The sequence below is a fragment of the Drosophila melanogaster genome, chromosome 2R, assembly GCF_000001215.4.
Source record: "Drosophila melanogaster chromosome 2R".
Classification (NCBI taxonomy): domain Eukaryota; kingdom Metazoa; phylum Arthropoda; class Insecta; order Diptera; family Drosophilidae; genus Drosophila; species Drosophila melanogaster.
In genome coordinates this window covers 21,898,192-21,925,784 of record NT_033778.4, presented here as the reverse complement: position 1 = coordinate 21,925,784, position 27,593 = coordinate 21,898,192, and the positions used below count along the sequence as shown (strand labels likewise).

Genomic DNA, 27,593 nt, shown 5'->3' with positions numbered 1-27,593 from the left:
AATTATTCTATTATTTTATTTCTTCTCTTATTTAAATAGCTTAAGGAGCTAAAAGGATGCATCAACAAAAAACTGCAACTGCTGGCGGGAGAGAATAAAAAACATTGCGCACATGCGCTGGCCAAGAATTTTAATTTAATTTAGTTTTTTTTTTTAACACTCTGCTTGATTTTGCAACAAGAAGTGTGGAATGAAAATGGCTTAATAACCAACAGACCCGAGGCAGCAACCAAACAAGCCGCACACACACACACATAATACTATTCCATCCCGAGGCGAGGAAAACTCCCTCCGCAGTCCGCTATGCGCCCCTAGTTTTCCCCTTTTCCACTGAATTTGCAGACGCCGTGGCAGACGCCAGACGAGACGCCATGCGGCAAAATAAAAACCAGAGTGCAACAAAACCTGCACCGAAAAAAGACACTCTACTGAGGTATTTAAAAATATATATGTTTATATATATACAACTGTCGCTGTGTATATATCATTTTGCAGAGCGTTTCGCCAAGTGGCCGGAGAAGTAAGAGAAATAATGCGACAATTGCATTAAGTCTACCAGCGCTGAATGCTGACAAAAAAAAATATATATATAAATATAGTGCAAAAGATGCGGGGCTGGCAAATGAAAAATGTTATCTCTATATGCAGCTCCTCTTTTTCGGCGCTGCGGTGCACTAAATGTTTAAAACGGTTTAGAGATCCTTAACTCGCTTTTATTGCGCCTTCTTATGGCCAGGATAAAGTTGAGTTAGTGGAAAGTGGAGCAGGCAGCGGAAGTGCACGAAACGCTAGTTTATGCCTCAGAGTGTGTGGCCATTCGCTAAGCTTCGGATGATGTAGCAGCAGTTGTGGCACCCAAGACTTAAGATCTTTATTGGGCGAAAACCAAGCAGGCGCTAAGCAAATTTAACAACTTTAGGGGTCCCATTAATGTTTCCTAAATTGAAATAGGTTAACTGGTTAACTAAGTGCACAGGTAGAGAGTTATTGCCAGCACATGTCTTTAAATGTTTAACCACCAAACTGCCGGTCAGTTTTTTAACGCTCTGTTGGAAATTCTAGAAATCAATATCGTTTGCATAGTCAGCTTTTCGAATATATGTATGTAGGTTGGAAAAGAGTACAACGCACTTTGCGTTTTGGCTGCTGCCCCAAACTCGCCAGCTCGCCGAAAAAAGAGCAGGAAATAAATGAGGCAGTTGGCATAAAAAAAGGGGGGCAAAAAGGAACTTTAGGCCACTGGCACAATAATTTGGCACGCAAACCTTTTTTCCCCCTCTTCGGGGAAGGGGCTGGTATCGGAGGTGCCACATGCACATACAAACATAAATAAAAAATGAAGTGAAATACATTTTCGGAGCCAGACCTTCGAGTTCCCAGTGCCGAGCCAGTGGAGCACATTAAAAAATTGCCAAAAGTCAACGCGGAACGGGACTTTGGGGATGTGGCACACACTAAAATGTGCTAGTATTAAAGCGTAAAGGAGTGGATATATCTGCATTTGAGGCAGGTCCTTCTTTCTGCTAAAGCGGTCATAGTTTGCTTTGCGAATAAACATATAACAATTAGAGTCCCGGTTCGTACAGTTCGTTTTGTTGGATTGCCCACTTGGGGTTGCTTTTTGTACGAGCGGCATAAATGGGTTAAGGACCAGCCATGCTAGTCGGTATATTCGGTTAAATATTTGAGTGGATTTCATATTTAATTCACTTTAAGGGAGTCTCAACGTCGTTTTTTTTTTTTGTTTCAAGAAAAGGACTATTCAAATGAGCTCCAAAATTTGGGTCAAAGTTCAGGGAGAGGGTGTGTCCTGGTTGAATATTTATGAGACCATGTGAGCGCCATGGTCTTGAAGTTGGTCTCCAGATAATGTGTGGGTCAGGTCGGGCACATAACATATATGTATTGTAGTACAAAAGGGAGCATAGCTGGGGTGAAAATGTGCAGCTTAATGTGGCGTAAAATTAAGTTTCAAATGGATCGGTTTATTTTCTAAAATTAAATCTTCATCACTTGGCTTTGCTTTCCCAACATTTTACTTGCTCAACAGTTGTCATTAAGTTGTTGTCATAAACAAACACATTTCACATTTATCAAAAGGGTTAAGTGAACGGATTTGCCCCTGCCCCACAATTGCCTACGCAAAATATGTTGTAAAAATTTCACAGTCAACAAACATAAATTAATTTAACAAATGAACAGAACTTAACAAACACGGAAATACGACAAAAAAGAATCCGAGGAATTTAACCTGAGCCCATAAATATTCTTCACCCCCAGAATTTCCATTCGGGCAAAGAAAACAAATGCTCATTAATATGCCAGACACATCTAGGGCAGCTCAGCAGGGGGAAATCGAGGAAATGTGGAAAATAAGGGACATGGAATTTTCGAAAAATTTATTAATTGGCAGCTAAATGAGAGGCAGGAATTAACATGCTCATAATTTTATTAGGCACGCAGAATGGGGTTGGCAAACAAACTTTTGGGTAGAAAATGTTGCAATACCTCAGAAATTGTCAAAAAAAATATATGTAGCACACTGCGAGAAGCAAAGAAAGAATGTATTAACAATTCACATCAAGGCTAATGGAACATTTTGCAGACTCCCGAACGCCACTTAAATCAATAAATTACATAAAACGCGCCCAAAAAATTTGAAATTGACATCGCTTAAAGCCAGCTGTTGGCGCACAATTCCGCTTAAGTGTTCTTCATTTTCCAAGGCATCAGACAGCTGGCCACGCCCCTTCTCTCTGCCCCACAATGGGCGGAATGGTGGGTGGAAGGGGCGGAGTTTTGGGGGAGAGCGAAAGATTCGAATTCATTGCCTTTTAATTGCAGCTGGCAGCGAGAAACGAGAGACTTTCGGATGTCTGCTCATCGATTTGGGGACTTTTCCGACTGTTTTCCTCGCCTTTCTGCCATTCCCGCTGTTACACATATAAATTCAATTGTTAATTGAATCGTGGCCAAGTTGAAAAATGGGCTTGACTCTGGCAACCTGTTGATTCATCTTGGGTGATTTATTGTACGAAACTGGTACACCGAAATGGAAAATCAGAGGAGTTGTTAATTAAGCGTGAGACTTTGAAAACTTCTATAAAATCTCCAGGACTGAATGATGGTAAACTTTCCGTAAAACATGCAAATCGATTTAAGACCACCTTGCGGCCTCTCCAATAAATACGACGATTTTAATTTTCGATAAAAATAAATCAAAAGCAAAATCAATGAAAATCAATGAACTGACTCCCGGCAGGTCCCGAAATGTTCAAGCAATTTATTTATAACAGGGCGAATGGAACCACAAAGAGATTTCGCCCGGAAAAGGGCCAGCAGGAATGTCGGTGCTATAGGATCCCCAAAGGCACATGTGTGGCGCCTATAATTGAATTATTTTTACGCATTAAATTTATTTATTCAGGACGCTCGAGTGTGATTTCCCCCGAATGCCATTGGTTGGGGCCGGCAGCACGTAAATGCAATTTAAATATATTTAGTCAAAAGCAAACGGTGCTGCCAAGGCAACAGGCACATATTTTATGGAGCTATATTTCCCAAATGCAGCACCAACTTTTATTCACACAAATCGGCTTAGGTCTCTCTTGTGCTTGGAAACGCATAAAAAACTGAGTTTTAAGAATATATTTTAGGACTTGTTGCTACTCGTGGCCCTCTTGACATTGAAGCACACACTTTCTCCCGCTTGGTTTTCGCTCCGCGTCTTGACTTTGACATGGATTTAATTAAATTTTTGTCAAAACTTTGCTACAGAACTAAATAGAAAGAAATATAAAGCGAATCGGGGGCTAAAAACTTGTCGACTGGAGCTTTTCCCCGAAGCGTTTTTAGCAGATCCACATTGTTGGTCCTGGACTTTTACTCTTGCTTTTACTTGGGCCCCCTGGCCCTATTTCCCTATTTACCTTTCCGCCACCCCACATCCTATTTGCTCCGCATTTTTTGCGGAAATGAAGAGAGCTTTTGGCAAATTTCAGAGCTCCGTTCTGGAATTTCCGCGTTGCATTAAAGAGCCTGCCCTTTTTGCCGAGTCTCTGGCCAGGAAATGTGATGGAAACTTCTTTAAATCTGCTCACAGGCAGGGCGAAACTTCAACAGGTGCGAGCTTCACAAAATTGGTTTTATATGGCATTTCCGCAGTGCCATGGAATGGGTAATTGGAACTCACCTGGCTGTAGATGAAGTGTCCTCCAGTGGGAGTTTGTCTGTCTGCCTGGCAGCCTGATGGCAATTATAGCATCGTTCTGAAAAGAAAACATGAGGATATCTGGGTCAGGTTATGTGAAAAAGTTGTGGTGCATGAAGAACTCAGACTTGTCTGAGGGAAATGTTAAAGGGTTGTGTTGCTGGAAAATCCCGCTCTATACAGCAAAGTTATGCTAGATCAGCGATAACATTATCGATTGCCCACTCACCCGTGGCTTTTCATACCCGCATCCCTTCGCCGTAAGTAACCAATTTTACTGGCAACTTTCTTTCGGGCTGTCAGCAAAGTTTTCATCACTGTCAGAGGGGATAACAACTTAACTTGAGTCAGATCGGACAAGAAGTTGCTGTTGCACATGCAACACGCTGTTGCACATTAACAATATGCGGTGTGTGGAGTTTTAAATTGGACGCATGCATGATTTTACAGGGCAGAAAAGCAAAATCACCTTATACTTACTTATGGTAAAGTTAGGCGATTAAATCTATTTTGAACAATTTTTCTTTCGTTAAAATGTAGTGAAATATTTTTTTTTTTAAATGGGTTTTTTAAACCGAAATGTTTCCTCTTTTTACTCTACTGCATCCCTGGTTCCACCAACTTTCCACCCTAGAAAGGCGCTTCAAAAGAACAACCACAGCAAACAGGACACAATAAGGACGCGAGCTAATCGCCACATCAAAATGTCAGGTGGCATGTTATAGATTTCCTTGCGCTGCCGTGTACTTGCAACCATTTTTTGTACTAAGCAGCAACATGACGTACTAACTTTGACCCCTTGTCATGGCAAAAACTTAGTTTGCTCTGCTGTCAGTTGGCTTTCCGTTTTGGAAAATGTGCGTTGCAAGACTGTTTGCCAATTCGAAGGCGCTGCAAAGAGTCATGCAACATTAATGAGGAGCATATTCTCGCTTTGCTACCAAATCAATGTTACGTGGGCGACGTTGCGTATACTTGATCTTGTTACACGCCCAGCTAAATGTCAATTTATTTGCCACACTCCAAAACACTAAGCCGACAGCCACATCATCCCTCTCTTTCTACGAACAGCCACCCATCTCTTTCACCGCCTGACGAGATGTAATCGATGAGCTCTGTGGCCCTTGACTGACTTAGCGGCTGACAGACGATGTCTGCGAAATTTTCTTCGCAATTTGATTACAACTCATCGGGGCAATCAAATTATGATGGAGATTTATGCGCTTGAGCGAAACTTTTTAATCATTTTAATCATCATTTATTCTAATTACATAAGTCCTTGTAATGAGCGGCAATTGAAAGCGAAACCACTTGGTAGAATAGAAGGGGGTAGCATAATTATGGGTTATCTTGATTAGATACAAAAAAATTTAATTTTTTTGTATTTATTGTATTACTTTGTCGAGGGGCAATAAATTCCAAACAAGCGGTAATAAGAAAATGTCAATAAAACCTTTTCATTAACCACAAAGCCATTTTTACCCTTTCCTATTTGGATTTTTTTTATTAAAGAATTTCTTCGTCAGTCGACTGTTAAAAATCCTCTGAATGAAACGCCCATTGTCTGCAGTTCAGGTGCATTTTACACCCCGTTTATGGGAAGTAGTCGACTGAAAGGCCAGCAAGAAATCCCCGTAAATTGAAAACGAAAGTTGAAATGCAAACAGGAAGGGGATGGGGCACAAATGGGGGGGAAAAAGCCAGTAAGCGAGAAATATTATTTGTATGTAACCTTCTATTTATTCTGGAAACCGCAGACGGTGGAGCTGCCCCCTCTGCCGAATCATGTTTTTTTTTTCTATTTTCCCTGCTGGTTGGTCACAGCTGACGGTTAGGGACCAAAGTCAATAATGCCGATAGACGGCAAATAAAAATTTCTTCCTTTTTATTTCGTTGGGCAGGGGCGGTGGGGTAAGAGCACGTTTTTCGATTTCATTGCTTTGTTGTTATTGTTTTGGGCCAGACAAAAGGCGTCTGGGGTTACGAAATGAATGCCAAAAGCAGCCACGCAGCAGAAATTTTGATCCAAGGGCTGCCAGCCATCCTTTTGGCTATTAATAACATACCAATGGTGGCCAAGATCCTTGCTAAAATCCCTTTTCACCATTTGCCAGTTGCCAATTCACTCCTTTTGGCCAGTTCACTCCCAGTTTTGCCAATTTCTCGCCTGACTTTGACTTTGGCATTGGCATTGGCAAGGTGGCTTTGTTTTCATTTCAATGCCAGACACCGTATTCCGTATCCCAGTGACTGTAGATACAGTTCCATTCCGAGTGGCAGTTGCGAACTTGACGTCGGTGGCAAAAGCGGAAACGGAAATCGCCGGACAGCTAACAAGCAGCGCGAACAATTGTCAAATCTCCTGCCTCCACAAAGTCAAAGTCGGCAGACAGAGCGGATTCCCCAGCTCTTTGATTGTTTGATGTCTCGTCTGCATTGTCTTTTTTGGCCATTATTTTTCAGCGACCAATTGGCAATTATTTTAGACAAATAATTGCTTAAGTCAGAAATTGTTTGGGGAACGTGGCTTAACTCCCAAAGCCAGTTAGCTATGTATCCCATTTCAGCAGATTAAATAGGGGAGGAGACCTATTACCAATTAGCTAACGTTGTGCTCAAAAAACAAGTAAAAGCTGCATTTAAATATATCTAATAACTTTATCCTGGCAAAGCGTTTACCAACCTCATTAGTTTAGCTAAAACTCTAAAAATATCAAACAACTTCTTGGGTAATACGAGAAACTGTTTCGCACTGTGGTAGTATTCGGTTACTTGGAGTATTAAGTGTTTCTTATGGCGGAAGCCGCTCAACTTAATTCAAAGTTCAGTTCAATGTGGCAGCTAACTGGTTCGACTCGGGGGTCTGGTGCAGAGACCCGGGACTCCTCGGTCATATGAGACACTTGAGAAAGAATGCGCTACTGCCGGTCTTTCAACATGGGAAACTTAACACTCGGCGTGGGTGGAGTACTTAGACGGGGAAGGAGCCCTAAGTACACAGAGCTCGTATTTTCAGCTTCATTTGTGGGTCATTTGCTGTGATTTCGCTTGGCCAAAGCTGATGCTAAGCGGATTTTAAATGCCTCTCAAGTGGTTAGCTTCTTTGTTGACTTTAGATGAGTTATGAATGGCTAATTGCCGCGATGAAAGCTGGATATTAGGTTGAATAAGGTGTGCTGAGTAAATAAGATAAGCAGGGTGTATAATACGATTGAATTTCATATTTATGTAAATATTTAAGCTGTGAGCTTTGTAAGCTGAAAATAACAATCTGAAATTGATCAGTTTGTTTCGAAAAATATAATGTTTCCAAGTCTTTGTATTTCAAGTGAAAACTAAGCTACGATCTAATCTGTCTCACTCCAGACATCGTAGCTAAAAGGTTTTCCGGCTACCATCAGAGGCAAGTAATATATCTGCCAAGTAATATTCAATCCTTGGGCGAAGAACTCTGGATGCTGACAGTTGATTGAACACTTTTTGAAATGACAAAAACGCCCCACGGGTGACATTTCTCAAAACACTTTACTGCGTCTGCAGCGGGTTCGTTTTTCCACCTCTTAGCCGTCTTCCCCGCCCCCACCGGGATTTTCCCCTAGGTTGGCTAGGTGTTGCAACCTTGATTTACGAGTCAGTTTGGGGCGGTGGTTGGGCTGTGGGCTTTGGGCTCTGGGCTGTGGGCAGCCAGTTGGGAGTTGGAGGATACCATTTGCATAGCGTTGGACCAACCGAAAGGAGCCAGCGGCCAATCATTAAAACGTCGGCATGATGAGTTCTCCATGCCTCCTGCTCCGAATGGCAGCATCCTGAGGCTTCTCGCGCGGTTTTAAATTACCATTTTAATGCTGCCCAGTGCCGTTGATTGATGTGGTATGATGCTGATGCTGATGCGGATACTGTTTTCAGGGGCAGCAGTCAAAATGTAAATGCTTCCTCGTGAGGCCAAGCGTTTTTCCTGCTAACAAGCTTTTGGCATTTCGTCTACCGTTTTCGCTTTAAAGCCATAAAGTAGGGAAAGATCTTTTAATGCTGACCATAAAAGTGAGGCCTCCACAGACACGTAATATATATATTTTCCGTCTGAGGCATAGGCTCACCTATTAACAGATACTTTGAGACACTTCACTGGACCTGGCTGCTGCTCAGATGCCCTGAGTTATGCGTTTTCCCTCGCTCCCTTTCAACACACTTACACACCCGCCCGCACAAACAAAAGTGCCCGTTTTCCATAGGAATATTCCTACCCGCTGATTGAGCACAAGTGCCTTGCTGACTGACAGACTGACACTTTGGGCTTTTAAATGCCTCAGAAATCCACTTATTTTCGGATTGGCTTTTAAGCAGCTTCCGAAAGATGCATTTTCCCGCCTGGATTTTATATTTCTGCCCGCAGCCTATTAATGAGTTGCCAGCAAGACAGAAACTACAAATAATAATAATATTAATGGTGCAAAATCCAAAGCAGCACAAATTTACTTTCGGTTTCTTATCATAATCATAACTTAATGTTTGAAACACTGCTCTGTTTTCTAAATCATTTTTATAGATTTCTTAATGATGTATCTTTAAAACTCTTGGCTTGTCAACTCTTGTGCAGTCACATCACATCTGTCACCTTAAAGGGAGAATTTACTTTTACCCAGGCAGCCAACAAGCAAGCATACAACTTGTATCTCCTCATTCCTTGGAGAAAAGAAAACGAAAATGTATGAAAATAATTTTAATGGCGCCAAGTGCTGGTAAGAAGGCTAGATGCTCGTCTTCGTCGAGGTGGCAAGTTGACACCAAAAGTGAAGTCGGGCCAAATGCACTTCCTGCTGGAATAGAAGACTCACACTTCTTCTTCCACCTCACTTCCGTTTCGATTTCATGTTTTCCCGACTGCGTAGGTGTGAATTTTTCGCCTGTGGCAAAATTACCCCAACTTCCTCCACAGAAACTCCGTGCATAGAGGGAAATCAGACTCCCTGGGTGCGATGTCTTTTTATATTTCACTTGGCGTTGACATGATTGCCTTTAAATGCAATTTCATATATCATATCAATCCGGAGTGAAGCAAGTAGGGTGCTAGTGGAAGGGTTACTCTCATCCGTTGAGGTTATTGCTTTTGATGAATATTATTACAAACACATTTTGTTTCTGCCAAGTGAACGCACTTTCGAGAATAATGCGTGGGCCAAGGCTGATCAAAATTTCATGTGGGTTTTGTGAAGAATACAGCTAATGACCCTTACTTACACTTAAAGGCTATTGATAACGTAAAGCTAAAGCTAAAGCTTTCTTTAAGAGACTCTTTGGCATTTTAAGATATTGAGCACTCATCGTTTAAAGAAAATCAGTGCAAGCAACAATGAAATCTGACAGCATGAAAAGAAATAAAAATATGCGGATCTATATTAAATTTCCCTCAAACAAGTGTGGGTATATGTTTTATATTTATTAAATAAAAATGCAGCCCTTTAAGAATTCCCATTTTTCATATAAGTTCTTAAAATTTCTTAATGCCCGTCGCAGCTTTAACATATTCGCAGCTTGAAATGCTAATGACCCACATAGGTCATTAACTTGGCCCCGATAAACGTTAAATAAACGTTGGAAAAAAGTTGCGAGAATTTCCGCATCAAAGCGAGGAGAAAATTCCGAGGGCAGAAAAAGAAAGGGAAGAGCTGGAGAAAGGAATGGTTAGCAGCATCGTAAACTTTTCACAGGACATCATCATCATCATCAGCAGACACATGCCTCCCCCAGTTTTGCTCCTTGGATTTTAGCGGGTGGAACGCCTGTCAGTTGCTCATCAAATTGCGTTCCGCCTGCAGGAAATTAAATAATTTTGTGTAATGAAAAAAGACCAGCAAAAAAAAAAATACAACGAGCGGCAGCATTAATGTTAATGCATTTTTTTCCATTCCCGCAATGCGCCTAAAACAAAGGCAAACACTTAAAATGATTGTTGTGGGCGTCGCGTGTGTGTGTGTGTGTATGCCACGCCCCCAGAAAAACGCACATAAAACAGCAAAAAAATAGCATAAATCCTCAGTTATTTGGCTGAAATTCATTGCAAATGTGCGCACATTTTCCAATTGAAATGCCAAACACGAAAAGCGAAAATTTCCCAGCTGCCATTTGTTGTTTTTACCTGATGTGCGATGTACAAATGTGCATATGAAGGTGGTAACTTCTGAATTTGCTGCCTCAGTTACCTATTTGATTTATGTGCATTTTTTTTTGCAATCGCTCGCTGTTATTGTTATTGCCCATAGGAAAAACAACACGACTTTCAAGAACAGGCTTTAGTGTAGAGATTTTTCTTTTCAATATATTGTAATTTTTTTACAATTTGTTAAGGCATTATAAATTTATTATATTTATTTTCAAGTAAAAAGTGTTTTTATTCTCTTTTTTTTGTATCAAAATTACATCCTGTGCACCATTTCCATTAGAAATTCGCAGCTCAAATTAATTTTGACAGCCGTCGCACCCAAACCATGTACCGCTTTTCCAGCATGCCACCCACATACCGTCTCCTTAATTTTCCAGGATCGTCGGAATGGGGGAAAAACCAACAAGCGTCGACCATTTGAAGGGCAGAAACACGCAAAGAGAACGAGACGGACACACACCTAAATTATGGCCCCAAATGATTTGAAAATAGCAGCTGTAATTTGTTTGCCAACACACTGGCACGCACTCAAACCCACACGCAGAGCTCACAACCCCCAGAGTTTTTCACCATTCGGAAAATCCTCGGGCTCCTCCCGCTCCCGAATCCCAATCCAATGAATGAATTCTTCTCTGCGAGTCCACTGAAAAAAAGGCGCAACATATGCCAACATTTCAGCATGCACTCGGAGACCTTGGGGACTGCATTATGATGGCAAGCGGTTTTTGGTGTGGTGGAGCGACAATTAGACAAAAGCTGGGTACACACGCAGACATGGCTTCAATTCCATGGCATTGTCAGGCTTCGGAGCAGGACGAATGAGTGTAAAAAAAAAATGACAAAACTGGAGCGGGTGCGGCTGCTTTTCATTATTATTTTGAAATTAAAATTCCCCACTCGAAAGAAAGGTCCTCTGCGGCAGTGCACATGTGCATTCGGGGTTTTAACAGCTCATCCTTCGCTCCAAAGGACGATTTTTATGAACGAGTCTGCAGGGCGCGGTCCGAAATGTGCACGTAGTCACAGTTTTTAATTGATTAAATATAAAACAAGGGGAAAAGCACGACAAGGATGCAGATTGTCCTTGATGGCTGGTGCCATGAATAATAAAACCAAAACCAGGGTAATAAGGGTAAAATTCAGGCTTAAAATAAAAATGAGCAAAGAAACCAATAAGCAGACTAAAACATTTAAACTGAAAAAGAAATAGAACTTAAACTTTAAGCCACATTGACAAGAACACATAGCTGTGCTCAACTAATAAAATAAATAAATAAATAAGGATAAAGGATATACCACATGTGGAAATGGAGCTGAAAAATGCTACCGATTTTGAAGCAGTGAGAAAATGTTTGCGCAAAATATCAAAGTTTATTCATTCGGAGCTGTAAAGTGATTGAAGCGGGAACTAACTCCTCTGACTAACTGCCACACATCGCTCACTCAATCACAAACCCTTTTCGATAGCGTTTCTACCCGTTTCTTGGATAAAATTCCGCCGACTTCCTGGCGGAGTGACAAATTTGCACTTAGCCCTGGCTTTAGCTGTGCACTTGTTGAGAATCGTGCGCTGCATTTATCTGCTATTGAATTTCAACCGAAAAAACGCGATAAAAAATATCCGAATTTATAGCTCCGATCTGCTTTCCGGCTTTTTCCCTCCTCACTCGAGATGTGTTGGCAAAAAAAAAGTTGGCGTCTCGCTAGTTTACACGAAAATGAATCGCATTAGTTAGGGTTGAGTGATTTGGAAATTGCGGCAGCCCCAAATGGCGCTAATTTCGCTTGCAACTTGATTTCCGTGGGTGAGCCTGTCTGCGGCTTAAAGTTTTGGCGTACCTTGCTCACTTTAATTGAACTTCATTAGATTTACCTTGTAAGCCGCAGGAAGGAACTTAAAAAGTTAACCGAAAAGTTAAGTGCAGAACAAAATGACACCGACTTAAATCTACATATAGTCGCTCAATATTATCGTGAATATATTTAAATATTTTAATAATTACGGCTTACAGTTCCACTTACCTAACCACTATTCAGATGCAAAATCAATAACTCTGCTACCAACTTCAAGCGATTAATTTTCAACCTTTCAACAAAGTTCGTTAGCCAGCAATTTTGTCTACTTCCCAATGTACATAATTCGTTGACAAAATAAGTAAATTGAAGCCTGCAAGTCCAGCTAACTTTGTGGAAAAAACTGAATAAACCCTAAGGTACGACAGCGTAATACCCATTAGAGAAATCCCAAAATGATTTCAAAATCAATCTATTTCCAACTCCAGGGTATGCCAGAAATCTATCATGTTCGACCCTCGAAAAGCTCACCGAATTGACTGCCACAGTTCACATCATGAAATATTTAAGGCATCCAACTCCTTGAAACAGGAACTGAAGCTCATCGCCCAATCGTGTGTAAAGTGACAACTTTATACCCGGGCTTTTGGACCGAAAAAAATCTACGAAAATGTCAGCCAAGTCCAAAACTATTCTCGTGTCCATTCGAATATTTAAAGCGTTTGCGGCTGTTGGCCGCCCAAATAACAAATAGAAAGAGCCCCTAACCATAGATATTCCGGGTTTATCGGTTAGTTGGGCTGGCGATGGTGCTGGTTTTATTGCCAACAGTGTGTCCTGTTTATTCAAACAAGCCCAAAGTTTGGGACTGGATGCCTGGCTGCGGTTGCCATTAAATCCTCAAAAATACCTCAATATATATGTGGACTCGTTTGAAAACAAGGACCCACCTCCGGTCCTGCTGTCAATGCGCCTCATAAATTGTGTATAACATTCTGACCAGTTAATGGATTTAAATTTTCATGTGTGTTTTGCCGGGGCGGCAAACTAACACACAAATCTATCCATCAGAGGTTTTTGCGGTTCACCATCGCATTTTAGGTTTAGGCCCAACAGCAAATTTCATTTAGTTGCTGTGTCTTTCGGTTTCTTAAACCTCAATTTAAGCACAGTTGTGGGCCTAGTTTCAGATAAAGGAAAAATGCCTTTCGCCTTGACACAAATGTAATAAACATTTTTTTGGCTCAAGCCGCAGAAGAGGCATTTTGATGCTAAATGGTTTTAATAACACGAAGATGTGGCTTTAAAGTATTTACCTTTTAAGTGGTTAAGGCATCAGTAAAATGCCCTTTGACATTTTTGTTCATCTCGAGTGACCAGAATAAGCAACCCAAATGTTGGTCCAAAAAGGTCATCTCCCGCTCTTAGTGCCAGCAATCAAAAACTAATCAATATGACTGAATGAACGACTGGATCTGGCAGATACTCGATCGGACGGCGATTTGAATAAATGCGGCCGCAAATAAATCGAGCTGCAAGGTAAGTCGAAGGCCCCTCAAATTCAAAACCCCATAGTTCAAAACATTTTGTGGGCAAATGCAAATTTATTGCAACTAGTTGAGGATGAAAACGGAGGGCAGAGTGCGGAGTGCGGTGGGTGGAAAAAAAAGAATTTGCGTATTCGAATCGGACTCCAAATCGAACTGTGAATACAAAAAGTCTCTCTGCTGCATGTAGTAAAATATGCTAAAAGTAAATCCGAGTTGAATTAATGGACAGCAATCTTTGGATAAATCTTATGCATTTTCAAATGCACACAAGGGGCATTTGCATAACCGCAGAGCAAGCCAGTAAACCAGAAGGAACTCGACTCCGGCCACAATTTATGCAAATTCAATTGCAACAACTTTAGCAGTCGCCACTTTTTCAGGTCCTCTATTTTTTCCTCCCCCCACCTTCTATTTCCTTGGCCATCCCATGCGTTGGTATGTTGGTATATGTGCGATGGTCAGGCCAATCGATGGGCTTACAGTCCTGATCCCCAGAGATAGCTTTGTCCGCAATGATAGCCGGAATTTGTGGCAGGTTTTGTTTGATTTTCACCCATTAAATTTAATGAATGAATAAACATTTCTTCAGTGATTTTTCGTTGGGAGAAAAAATAACGCCTGACAGCTTACACTGATTACAGTTCAATGCCAGTTACCCAAGAGTTTAATCCACTTCCACTCACGACTCCGCATTCAATTGCCTTGAGTTTCACAGAATTCTCAAACCAACGCGCTGCAGACAACACAAATCAACACCTACACACACAGTGAATGAAAATGTCGTGGGGCGCAGGAGGAGCAGATTGGAGCTGTGGTATTATGTCTCCATATGCGAAGTCTGGGGATAATAATCACAACTAATGCGACAACTGCCTTGGTTACTTAACTTTGATGTTGCTGCTGCTGCTTTTCCATGGACTTCTATCCTTCCTCCTACAATATGTACATAATGCCTCGGCTGAGAATAGGATTTTCGAAGGAATGTAGAACAAACTGAATTCGCCCTGAGCTAATGAATGAAAGTAACTTTACTGGAGAAAAATTTGCCAACACAGATGGGGAAATAACTTAACCATTTAAGCACGATGTACATCTTAAAGAGATTTTAGCTTACACAATAAACTCCTGTTTCCACATCCAAATTCAAGAAAACTAAAATATATTTAAGATATTCCGAGGAACTGACAAGAATTCATTGACTCCTTTCGCTTTTCACTTGCCAAACTTCCGTTTTTCCCTACGACCCATCTGCTTCACTTTCGTTGGCAATTCGAAGGCGCCTCATCGACGACAACGTCATTGCCGCTTCTCCCGTTGCTGCAGCTCCTCCGGATTTTGTCCGGACTACCACTGGGCCAAATAGTTGGCAAAGAAGCCGGCAGACAACGTCTTCCTGCCTGGCAATCTTACACATGATTGGCTTCGTGCGGGAGTAAAAAGACGGAGAGAACTTGAACTTCTTCCGCAACATGATTATTTCTTGTTTATTGTTATTTTACGCTACTTTGAGACTTTCAACCAATCCGCTCTGTGAAGTGCAGACAAGCTGTAGCGAATAGTTTTTATAACCCATTTTCCCAACTCCGTTTGCAGCCGTCATCAGTTGATGTTTCGCCTTATCGGCGAGTCAGCTTGGGTGGCGATTTAAAGTTGCTTACTGTGTCGGGCTTTTCGGCTACTGTTTGTTACCTTATCTTTCCAAAGTCACAGACACGTTTAATTTTCCCTCCGACATCATAAATCGATTAACCAACGCTGCCCTGGATCATTAACAGCGAGCAGGCCAAAGTTTCAGACATCGGAACGCGACCCATTAGACCCTTTTCAATGTCAGGGAAGCCAAAGGCGCTAATTTGGCTACAACTCAGCCCGCTCTTAGCCAGTTAGACAAAAGGGTAGGACAACTGCAAAGAAATCGCTTATACACAGGGAGAAACCTTGTCAAACTAAACAGCTTTCTATGCAACTATGAATTAGAAAATGTTCATTTAAATTGATATTTTGTAATTATGGCGTGCAGCTTATTTTCCTTTTTTCTGTAATATTTTCTTTCAAGTGCACCAGATTTTTCTCAGTGCCTTGACTGCAATGGACAGCAGCTGGAGTAGCAAACATTTTGACGCAGATGAAGGCAACAGATTCCCCAACTCCGTAAACATTTCACAGAAAGACATACTCTGATAGCCAAAGGAGCAGCAGCTGTCATATCTGACATTCGGAGCTAATGCTAATGCATTTGAATATCCACTCGGGCAGCCAGTTACTCCAGTCAGCCTCAAGTGGTTTGGTAATAAATAGTTAAAGTTTCGGTTTTTGGCACAAAAGGCGTTGCTTTGTGGCTGATTTGTTTTCCAGTTTTCCGCCGTCGTTGATTTTCGGCGGGGAAAAGTCACGCCTTGAGCGATTAGTCGAATTTTCCCCGAGTTGCTGGCCGTGTTGGTGCAAAACATTAATCTGTACATCATTAAGCGTACGTCTATGTTGGTCGACTTGAGATGTTTTATAGAGGCGTGTGAAGCAACATTTTTGTGTGGGATTTTACGACTTTGCCTAATCACTGTCTAATGGATTTTTTTTTTCTCAGAAGATATGTGAGAGACAGGCCAATTTGAATGTCCTGACATTCTACTATGCTACTAAATCAAGGTTAAAATATAGTCCCAGAGCTTATAGAATTTCCCTTTAATAATTCATAACAGAAAACCCAACATTTCCCTATTAAAATGCCTTTTCAAAATGTTTACCTGACTGGTTAATATATATTCCTCATTTGAAAATCCACTTTGATTTCATTCCGAGCGTCTGCATCACTTATCTGATTTATGGCAAAGTCGAAACCAAATTGGATTGCTCACATCATAACATGTCACAACACTCAAATGAATATCCCACACCCACACACGTAGTGAGTGGAAAATGCCAACTCGTAACATAATTCATGCAAATATCATTAAGACCCATTCAAAACTCACTTGGGTATCACAGCATTCGTAATTCGGATTTTTGGGGTAGATAACTTTGGAAAAAACACACATACCTGTAACGAGAAAAAGATAAGGGAAAGATGAGTTAAAGGCTGCAAATTCAAATTGAGAAACTAGGGTTAATTATGAAAATTTGAAAACCATTAGGTGATATTTGTTGTAACGACAGTGAAGCGCGAAATATGGGGCGTATGAGTAATGCAGCCGAGCTTTAAGGCAGCGCAGCGTGAAATTTTCAACAGCCAAAAACCAAATGGAATTGGAACACCACAAACTCCACTGCACATAGACACTCGAATACATGTGGGTGGACCCCCAACCGCGAATTATTTGGACACAGACGATACGAATAAATTTTAAACACCACATGCTACAATCTCATTTGCATCACAAAAGTTGGCCAAAAAAAAATAGGGTGATACAAACGCGGCGATGGGGCTAAAACACTCCTCGAAAAGGGCGTGTTAATTATCCACTAATGTTGTTTGCTCCATAGTCCAATCTTTGACACATTATGCAGTGTATTATGAATGTATCATTTTGTACTCTCCCGCATGGCCTGAGAAATGAGTGATTTGAGCTGTAAACTGTGCCTAATTGATTTATTTTGCTTGGGTTAATGGTACCCTCAAGTTGCATAAGGTTTTTGTAGGTTGTGAAACCGAAAGTCAATCGCTGTTCAAAGTAAAAGTAAAACAGTTTTTGAAAGCCTTGAGCTCATCTAGTCTTCTACTCAGTTTCCCAGCAAAACATAAACGTCTTTAAAAGATAACTTAAGCTTTTCAACTGCTTTGCCTTACAGAATCCAATCGTGCCATTCCGACAATGACTTTATCCGGCATCTTACACTTCTCTCTCCCCAACGAAAACCAGAGCTGGGGTCAAGTTTATGAGTTGCCTTTAAATTTTACAACTTAAATAGAAGCATTTAGCCCTCGCAGTGACCAGCGTGTGTCCATTGGCATCTTCGGATTCTCCGATCTCTTCGGTTTCAGATAATGACCCCCTAGTTCCGCGGCACGGGTGATATAATCAGAGACACACGCCGGCAAACAGTGACTGAAACAACGGCGAATGGCTCGAAGCGAGTTAACTTTTTCTCATTACACGTTGATGGGTTTCGCTTGATGGCAATGGCCAGGAACTCGACTCCGGACTCCTTGCCTTCTGCAGTCGTAATCTACGCTTATTTTCATTGCCAATTTTAGTTGCGCCCGTGGCGAAACTCGCACATTTCCGTTGACTTTTGTCTTCGACCCTCAATGGGCCACTTCCCTCCATTCGCCGTGTTTTTCCCACTGATGACACCAAATTCACACTTACTAAACGTATCCCGGGGCCACAATTCCCTCGCCAACTCTCGCCTTTCAAGTGGTATCTCTCTGATTACCAGGCCTCACCTTGCCACGCATCTAGTTAATCGCAATCTGGCAGAGCGAAGAAGTTTCCTGAAACTGAAACTGAACCGCAGGAGGAATTCAGTCGGGCAGGGCACATCCCACACATCCTTGTTGCAACTATCTTAATCTGTGTTTAGTCGCTTTTTGATGCTCTGCTTTCAGCTTATTAGCAATTTTCCAAGCAATTAATTTTTATTAAAAGCAAATTATAAAAGTTGTCAGTGGGAAGCGAAGGAACTTTAAGTTTGTGGTAAGTAAGAAGGAACGGGATTATACTGTCATCTTGTAATTGTTTAAGTATTTCATAGGAAAATGGCTAGAGCACAAGGTAATGCGCCAAGTAATAATGGAGGGTTCCACCTAATATTTGTTTTAAGTTCCGTTTTCCATTCTCCATCAGAAAGCCATTGCAATTGGAATGCAATTCCGTGGCTTCGCCATCTTATCGTTTGCAGCCCTCATCATTTACCGATTACCGAATCGATGGCTGTATAAATTCCCCTAAATAACCATTAAAGCCAAACCAACTCATCGAAGTCATTGCCATGAACAGCTTTTGCACAAGTGAGGGTTTACCCCCTCCTGACCCCCTTCCCCGGCCATTACAATTTCCGCAAAGGCTTCCCCTATTTCCCCTATAATTTCCCGCAAAAGCACTCCACAGGCCACATCGTTCACTCAGCTTGACCCCATGCATTGCATTCTGCAATTTTCGCTATGCCAAATGTGGCACTTTAAGTGGACAACAAGCAAACTACGAATTGCGGCGGCAGCGAGCGATGTTGCAGCTACACCAGCAACATCAACATCAGACGCAGCAGCAGCAACACCAACTTGCAACTGAAACAATTACAATTGGCAAAAGGTTCAACGCACAGCTGCATTGCGACCGAAAAGTGAACACTGAAAACCGAAAACGAAACAAAAGAAGCACATTAGAAAGAGCCGGGAGCAAAGAGCCACAAGCCGTCAGTGAGTTCATGGCCAATGGCAAAATGGCAAATAAAAAAGTAACCAACAAAAAAAAAGGCAGCCAACGAGGAAAAACAATTTTGCACGCCGAATGGACGAAAATTGCAGCTAGGCAGCGGCATTGCAGACAAGTAACGCAACCGAAGGAAACCGACTCGAAAATCTATTATTGAAATCTATAAAGAACCAGCAGGGACCATCAGCAGCCCCAGAAGTGGGGGGCGGATCAGCAGGAGCAGACCGGCACTGAGAGAAAAAATGTATCCACTTGTTAAATTATTTTGTTGCATTAAATGGAAGAATGTTGTAGCTAAATATTATAATTTGGTTTAAGTAATTTCACTCTATTTGAAAAGTGTTTTTTAATTGAAAAATCCTAGATGTTGATCTAATAATCTTGCTTATCTTACGCAGATATCGTTATATCCATTAGGTCCTTATTTCTTTTCAGCCAATTGAGAGCTACTACATTTTGTTTACTGTGCACAAGGGAGTAGTGGGGGAAGCGAACCATTGACCATTGACCATCTCAGCTAGATTCGGTCGACCGAAGGAAGGAAGGTTTGTTTAAGAGTTTTATATACATTTTTAATATGGCCAAAGGAGGGAAGTGGCCTGAACTGCCCGCGCTCCCCTCGCCCGGCTAACTAACTAACTTGGCCCATAAGGGGTCGAAACCGGCAGATTGCGGAGCGATAACAGCAACAACAGCCACTATTAAGTAGCAAATGCTGTTTTTTTTTTTGGGGCGGAGGAGTGGAACACCGAGGTGGCAGAGGTGAAGTTCTGGGCGTTGTCAGTTGACTGATGCATCGAGAGTTGAATGGAAACCGAGGAAGCACGCGCGTGGAAAATAGATTGAAATGCAAGTGGAGCGCGGCGGAAAATGCAGGGAAAATCGCTGGAGCTGGGGCCGCAAATCTTTCAACTTGAAAATCTGATAAAGGCGGCAAAAGTACCATTGAAGCGGCATAAAAAGCAAATGTAGAAACACAAAGCGAAACACACACAAAAGGAAACGAGTGCGGGTGGTGGGGGGTAAAAGCGGAAAAGCGAAAAAGTGCAGGGCGAGGAAAAGCGACCAAAAACCCTCAAAAAGAACTGAAGACATCTTCGAGCCAATCCATCCGTAGTTGAAGTCTTTTGGCCAAAAGAAGAGTAAGCAAGACTCGCAGGAAAGAGAGGGAAATTGATGATGTGGATGAATGAACATTGGGCAAAGTGATTAAGATTACGTTAGAATGATAACACGGCCAAAAAGGTCAGAGCTCTCAAAAGTATATATACACAATAAATTGAAGTAAGCCAGCTGAAAGGGGAATATGCAAAGAAATTGCATTTAAAATGGAGTAAAAACGCAGAGGACATGGCTCAGTGGCCAGAGCAATCTTCAAAATGAGATAAATTTAAATGCGAAATAAAAACCCCCAGTGCTCAAAGAACTCCATTAATATAATTTGCTCAACTTGCTGGGCTCTTTGCGAAAATCAAGCACCTTCAAATTTATGGATAGCAACCAAATGAGCTGGGCCGAAGACCAAGCCCCCATATCATCTTACGAGACCCACACTATCTTTTTGAAAATCTCACATTACCCAAAGCCTTATAAAGCTAGGAATCCTCAGCCATCGTCTATTCAGCATAAAAAGCCAAGTGAATGAATTGCATGAGTGACTGACTGGCTGACTGACTGACACAAGCGTCTGACTTGCCGTCTTCTCCTGCGGATTTTATGCACTTTTAGTTAACATAAACCCCGAGCTGCTGCCCCTGCATATATGTATGTGCATATATATATATATTTAACACTTGACTGCCCCGACTGACACCTAACAAGAAGCACTCCGCTCCCCGCCGATCACAGAGCCATTGTATCCGATACTGACAGGCAATCAACACAAATCGATCAAATCAACCGGCAGCAGAGGGCTTCAGCTCGCTCCTCGAGTCTTTTGTGGCCACAGAGATGGCCAGAGCCACGGCCAATTTAGGAAGCGGGTTCAAGATCCCTGAGTGACAAACAGACAGCCGGGGCAGAAATGCAAGACCGGGGGACAGCTGTTGTCCGTGGACAGTTTATACTGCCAGGCCGGATCCCCAGAGTCCCAGATCAAATAAATCAGCGTAAATTGCATGTGAAATTAATGCAAAAGCGGCGATCGCCTCGGCCGCCCTATAAAGTGCATTTAATGAACGGAAAGTCGTATCGAGTGGCTCTTAAATCAAGTCGCCGATGGCCCCAAGCTTGAATCATTCAACGATGCTGTGTTCTCGCAATAATGCAGTCCCCCGAAAAAAAAAATTACCATTTTAATTTGCATTTTTTGGCCACATTTTTGAAGATGGAAAAATCGTTTTGAATATTTTTGGATTTTTATGGAGTAGAAATAATGGAAATTAAAGCACTGGCATTTCACTGGTTGCGTCATATCCATCTCGATTCTTTCCTGAGAAATTCCTCAATTTGCGCAGCCCAAAAATAATTATTTCATTTCTTGCTTCTTTTTTTGGAATTTTTAATTTATTTGCCATGGCTTTCGCTGACTTTTTTTTTCGCCCGCGGCGCTGATGAATGTTGCGTGCAACATGTTGCAGCAGGCTGTCGTCTTGCCATCGCCATCCGCCCTTAATTTATTGTTCGCCTGGTAGCCGGCGAAAAATGTTAATAAACATGTTTATTATGCGTTCAGTGACAAAAAGCGCAGGCAGACAGACAAAAACAATAATAACAAAGCAGAGGGATTCCTTTTTCCAAAAAATTCCCTTTTCCATAATTTAATATGAATTTTTGTACTTTTTTTGTATGTGCGCCCGTGTGCAATGTCCTTTTCGGTTGGCAGACAAAAAAGATTCGCGCGTTTTAAACGCACAAGCGTTTATTCCATCGGAATTTTGATGAAATTTATATGCGTACGTGCTCAAAATTAGCCAGACCAGATCAATCCTTTGCGGAACCCCCATTCACCTCTCTACGTGCGTTGCGAATGCGCCTGCTTAAATTAGACTTTAAATTGGCTAAAAATGCGGCGTAGCAAAAATGTGAATTGTGCCTGCTCCGCTCGGCAGATGAGCAAAGTAGATGGAGCTGGATGGAGCTGCAGATGACCATCTTTGGGTGGCTGCTGCTCCTCTGCCTCCATATCGCGCCGGATCGATCGTTCAATGGCTCATTGACTTTTGGTATGCGCCAAAGTTTTTCCTTTCGAGCCTCACGTATCTACGACGTTTGCTGGATTCTTGGCCACCGATTCGGAATCGGTTTCTGGTTTGGTTTTGGTTTTGGTTTTGCTTTACTGTGCTGGGTTTGGTTTTTGGACTTTGGAGCTCCTTGGCGGCTGTCACGGCATTTAGCGCACAGTTGCCGGGGCTAGAAACTGATTTATGTGGTTATGCGCGGCTCGTCGGTGGATTGCCTCTTCCCATAGTAAACTCATAAAGTCGGATTTCGATGCGTGAGCGCGGCTTTTGGCCAGCCGTTAAGAAAATTTGTAAATAGTTTTGGTCATTGCAGGATAATGAATCGAAGCTGAAGCAGAAGGGGACAAAAATCGACTTGCGATTGACTTTATAATGGAGCATGAATTGGTTAGAGTCATCCTAAAAGGCAGTTGGAATAATTGAAATTGTTGGTAGAAGCTATTCTTCTTTTTGGTACTGACTAATGAGGAGAAAAGTAAACTATTATAAGTTACAGTTGATATCCATAGAATTTTCTTTTATTTATCATAGCTAAATAAAATAGCTTTCTTCTACTACTTCTCAAAATCCTTTATAATATTTTGTTGCAAGTTCGTAATGTTTTCGTATTACTTTAACTTATTCCAGCCATTTAATCTTTTGCCAACCCCAGGGAATTGACAGCCAGACTGTCCCCGTCGTTATGCCCTGCATACACACACTCACACACACACACATCACAAACACACACACAAGCACACACTGTCCTTGTCTCTTAGTTTTTAATTTATGAGTAGAAATTTATTTAAATTAGGAACTCATTAGTTGTCGTTGTCGACGTGTCTGCGCAGGCTCTGGGGCACCGTCTACCTTAGTTAGTGGGGCCTGTTGGGGGATTTTCCACCGGGGAAAAGGGGGGAAATGCTGGGTGGCAAGGGCACAACTACTGTTTCGTGTTTATTTCTGTTTGCTGAGTGGCACGTCAGACCGTGGACTTTATTACATTGTAAAGTTCTGTTCGTTCTGGCAAATTGAGTGAGCGACTTGACTGCAATTGAGTCATGTCCTGGCATAAATTCCAACGGCTCGCGAGGAGCACCCAATTTGTAAGGATTTCACAACTGTTTGTCTTCCCCGTCGATGGACTTTGAAGGACGCAATCAAACATGTCATAAATAAAATTATGTAAGAAAACCCTAAACAAACACTTGAAAACCCTTCGCCAGCATACTGGAAATGGAAAGTGAAAAATTCTTGGGGCCAATAGAACGTTGCATGATAAATTAGCACAAACAGCGGGGTCGAAGCTAAAGTGCCCGAAATACTAATTTTCAATTCAAATGCAAACAAAATAATGGAAAACAAGGGAAAAAGGCACAAGCAGCGGACAGCAAACAAAATCCAAAACAAAGCTGCAAAAAGGAGGGAAAAAAGGTAGAATGGCCAAAAGTTTTACAAACCGCAAAATTGTAGCGGTTGCAAAAGAATTTCACCACCCACCACCCAAGGAAACCAGAAAAAAGTGAAACGTTTTTTTTTTGTTTTTTTCCTTTGGCGGCTATGGCGCCCTCCCTTTGTCAAGGATACTCGTGTTGTTGTTGTTGTGGTTAGCCTGTTTGACTCGAGTGTTTGCGATGGCCATAAAAAATTAAGCACCATTTCAATTGTGTGCTCCCATTCTGGATGTTGTACAACATCAAATTTAACATGAATATTTGTTGGCTTTGGCTTTAGTTTTACCCTTTTTTTGCGGGTTGCTACGTTGGTCAAAGAAATTTGTTGGCCCAAATGAAGCTATTTGTAGGCCACCTTTACTAAGTTTGAATTCTTTTGAATTGAAAGAGTTGTTAAGGTAAGTAATCAGTTTGGCCACCAACATCAATTGGATGTAAATTCAACTGATTCTTACATTTCTTATTTTTTGTGGCTTATGTAAATGATTAGCCATATTCCCTACGTATCATCTCTTCTTTAGATCCCACATCCTGACTTTAATTAAACGTGATTAATTGATTAAGCGACTCTAGCTGCTTCCAAAGACCTGCTCCAGCGATTTGCTCCAACATCGACTATATTCTCCTCCCAAAAAAAGGGGCGTGTCTTTGGGTGTCGCCTACTTTGCATTTCAAATGCGCCGTCGCCGTGTCGTTTGTCTCGTCTACATGGTTGTGGCAATGCCGAGCTGCCGTGTTTGTGTCGTCAAATTGTGCGACATCTTTTCAAATTGTTTAGCTATTTTCGGTGGCCGAGCTGCGGAGACATTTGTGCGGTTTTCCCAGTTGTCGCCGGAGACGCCGCCACAAATTGCGAAAGCGGCACGTGACCGACAAGACAGCCTCCTTTGAGGCGAATGGAAAAGTCGGGGAAAAACGGCAGGGGTGCCGTGGAAAATCTGTCTGCCTCAGTCGACGCGTCTCCCTATATCTTAGCCTACTTATTAAGCCCCATTTATTATAATATATGGTAATAATAATTTTATTAGATAAATTACCTGCAGGCGCAACGCGCCGTCTTTTGTGGCATTTGCCAAATGTTCTTCATACGCTGTAACAGCTGCTGCGGTTTTTATGGCTAAGATGTATAAAAGTCTATAAAACATATCCATATGGCTAAGACGGAGTGTGTTTATCTTACGCCGGATATAGAAAAAAAAAGCGAAGTTCTGTTCACAAATTTGTATTCAAGTGGTGATTATTATTAAGCAAACGAAACACACATGGGCAGAAGGTAAAGTATCTTTAAATTTCAGCAAAACATTTAAGGAAGAACCAACCTATGCTTCACTCTTTGAACTAATTGAAAGGCCGAGAGCAGACTTCCCATACATTTTACAGCAACTTGAACTCATTCTTTAGCTCAAATCATCTATCACCCAATTTGGAGTTACAGCCCCCCTTTTTTTATTCCCCAGAGGCAGAAAATTAGGCAAACAATGGCCCGAAGAAGTCGAAATGGGAGTCAAAAAGAAGCGCACACCAAAATTGGTAGGGCAAATAGGCAAAGGAAAAAAAGATGGAAAAAGTAGAAGCCAAAGTTAAATGCTAAAACACAATTATAGTAGACTGGCATGGCCGGGTCACATTTGTGGAGGATTAACTTCAAAGGCCGCCTTTGACGGCTGAAAATGCGCTCAAGCAGGAAACTAAGCCAACAAGAAGTGGAAAAAGCCGAAAGGCATGGCGGCAGTTGGAAAAGTACATAACAACCAGCTCACTAAAGTAGGCGAATTAAGGCAGCCAGGCAGAAGTAATATTATATACACACATGAAGGATCTGTGGCCTAGAACACATACATACATACATACACTTGCATAATGAGCAACCAAGCCCACTCACGAGGTGGCAACAAAGTCCCCCGAACAATTGCCTTTTCCTTCTTTCAGATAATTCTGGGCAGATTAATTTTGGGTCAATAGCAGGCTGGCCGATGAGGAAAATCAATAAATTATTACCAACTAGTTCAATAGACAGCTAGCCTGCATTTATTTCTGACAGCTCATGAATATCATGAAAGGGCAGCACAATCTCAAGCTTATTCCTATAAGGATATTTTCTTCAGATAAAACTTGCCTTGCACTTTAACTGGCTGTATATGTAAATGTCTCCAATATACAGAGGAAATTAATAAGTTTTCATTATTAAATATATCAACGAATTCAATCAATGAATTCAATGGAGTCCTTCACTTCCCTTAGATAATATAAATATGCACATTTAAATCACATTTAATCTGATGAAAATTAATCCTCTAATTAACTGCTGTCTTCTTCTTCATTAAACCATCATTCAATCATGGCAACCCACAGGAAAATGCATAAGCTTAGGTTTGCCTTAAGATGCCAGATGCGGGGGAAAATCAAAGGAACTCAGTGAGAGACACCCACAGAGGACGATTTGCCAACGCTGATTAGGGGATTTGTTAATGCGCTTTTAATACAGAAATCCCCTCCCTCATCGATGCCACGCCCCCGCCGCCGCCTACTGTGTGTACGGCATTATCGGTAAATCGGCAAAAACTACTGGCAAACTGCTTAACCCCTTGCTGGGCGGATTGGCTAAACGAGAGCCCCGACGACGACAATGCAATTAATTATAAAAATTCGCTACAATTTATTTGCGTTGTCGTTTTTATTTATGAACGTGGCCGCTGGAGAAGGAGTCGCCTCTATCCGCAGCACTTTAGCCTAATTATGTTCGATTGTTTCCATTGTTCACGCACCTTCCGCTCCCGATCGCAATCAGTGAGTCAGAGGGGCCTGAAAGAGAGAGAGAGAGAGAGAGAGAGACGGCAAGTGGGAACGGGACGGAGCGAGGCCATATAGGCACCATAGCGAACTGGATCCCCAGATCCCCCGATCGAATCCGGCATTGTTGGTCGTCGTGCTCCACACCGAGTACCACCATTGTTGTTTTGGGTGTGTTCCTGTTTTGGTTTTTCTGTATTTTTCGGTTTTTTGGGCTCGCTTCGGTTTCTTTTGTCGCTTTTTAGCGTCGGCGTGTGTTTAAATTATATGCTTTTAAAAAACGTTTAAGGATTAATTGGATTATATCGTTTCTTTTTTATTTTTGCCTGCTCTCTTGATTTGGTTCTGTTTCCCGCGCTTTTAATGCATTTTGAATGTAGTTTAGAGGGTTTTTGGGTATTTAAAATGGAACTAATGGTGCAACATGTTCGAAATTTGGGTTCAAAGATAAGCGAGATTAAGAAATCAATTAGAATCGAAAAGGTATCGTCTTTGGGCAGAAGAGATGGAGATAAAATACTTCGCTGAAGTTATTTCAAAGGTTAAATGTCTTTAAATATCTTTAGCAACATATTCTAGCTTTTTAAATCGTACCAAGCTTATTCGTTAGAGCCACAATTCAAAACCGATATTCAACAATTTCCATCACATAGACAATAGCAGCTCGAAGACGTTATTTATGATGCCATTCGAACCACTATTGATACCGATCTCGGCCAGAGTTTATAACTCTTGGGGAACCGCAGAGTCGAGAACTGTAAAAATCAATTACAAACCCAAACAGACACTTACCATAAATAATAAGCCATGGAAAACGAAGAGAAAAGGCCAACTCAGCTTTATATTTCCTCAGATTTTCCCCATTCAGCTATCCATCGTCTGCGATAGAAATCTTTACGAGGCAGCAACAAAACTATTTTGTGGTGCCGGACACAATCAAACAAAGTAGCCGGAGGAACAGTGGAGGGTTCAAGGAAGGGAGGAGTTTTTTCGACCACGAGGAACCCGCACATTTTTGATTGCATTTTGATCGACGGCAAACAACAAAAACAGGGCTAACGATGCGTTTGTGCCTGCTTTTTGTGGCTTATGAAATCGTAAG

General features: G+C 41.7%; 1 protein-coding gene across 3 annotated transcripts in view; it reads right to left on the bottom strand.

Moving 5' to 3' along the window:
• The window catches only part of Fili (Fish-lips), a 74,230-nt gene that overhangs the window by 20,475 nt on the left and 26,162 nt on the right, over positions 1 to 27,593 (bottom strand). For 2 of the 3 annotated variants that reach the window (NM_001382077.1, NM_001103932.2), the window contains exon 2: positions 4,193 to 4,268. The gene's annotated coding sequence lies outside the window, so the exon portion shown is untranslated. Of the gene's footprint in view, positions 1 to 4,192; positions 4,269 to 16,686; positions 16,752 to 27,593 lie in introns of all 3 variants that reach the window. The other variant, NM_137775.2, reaches the window with a different exon arrangement.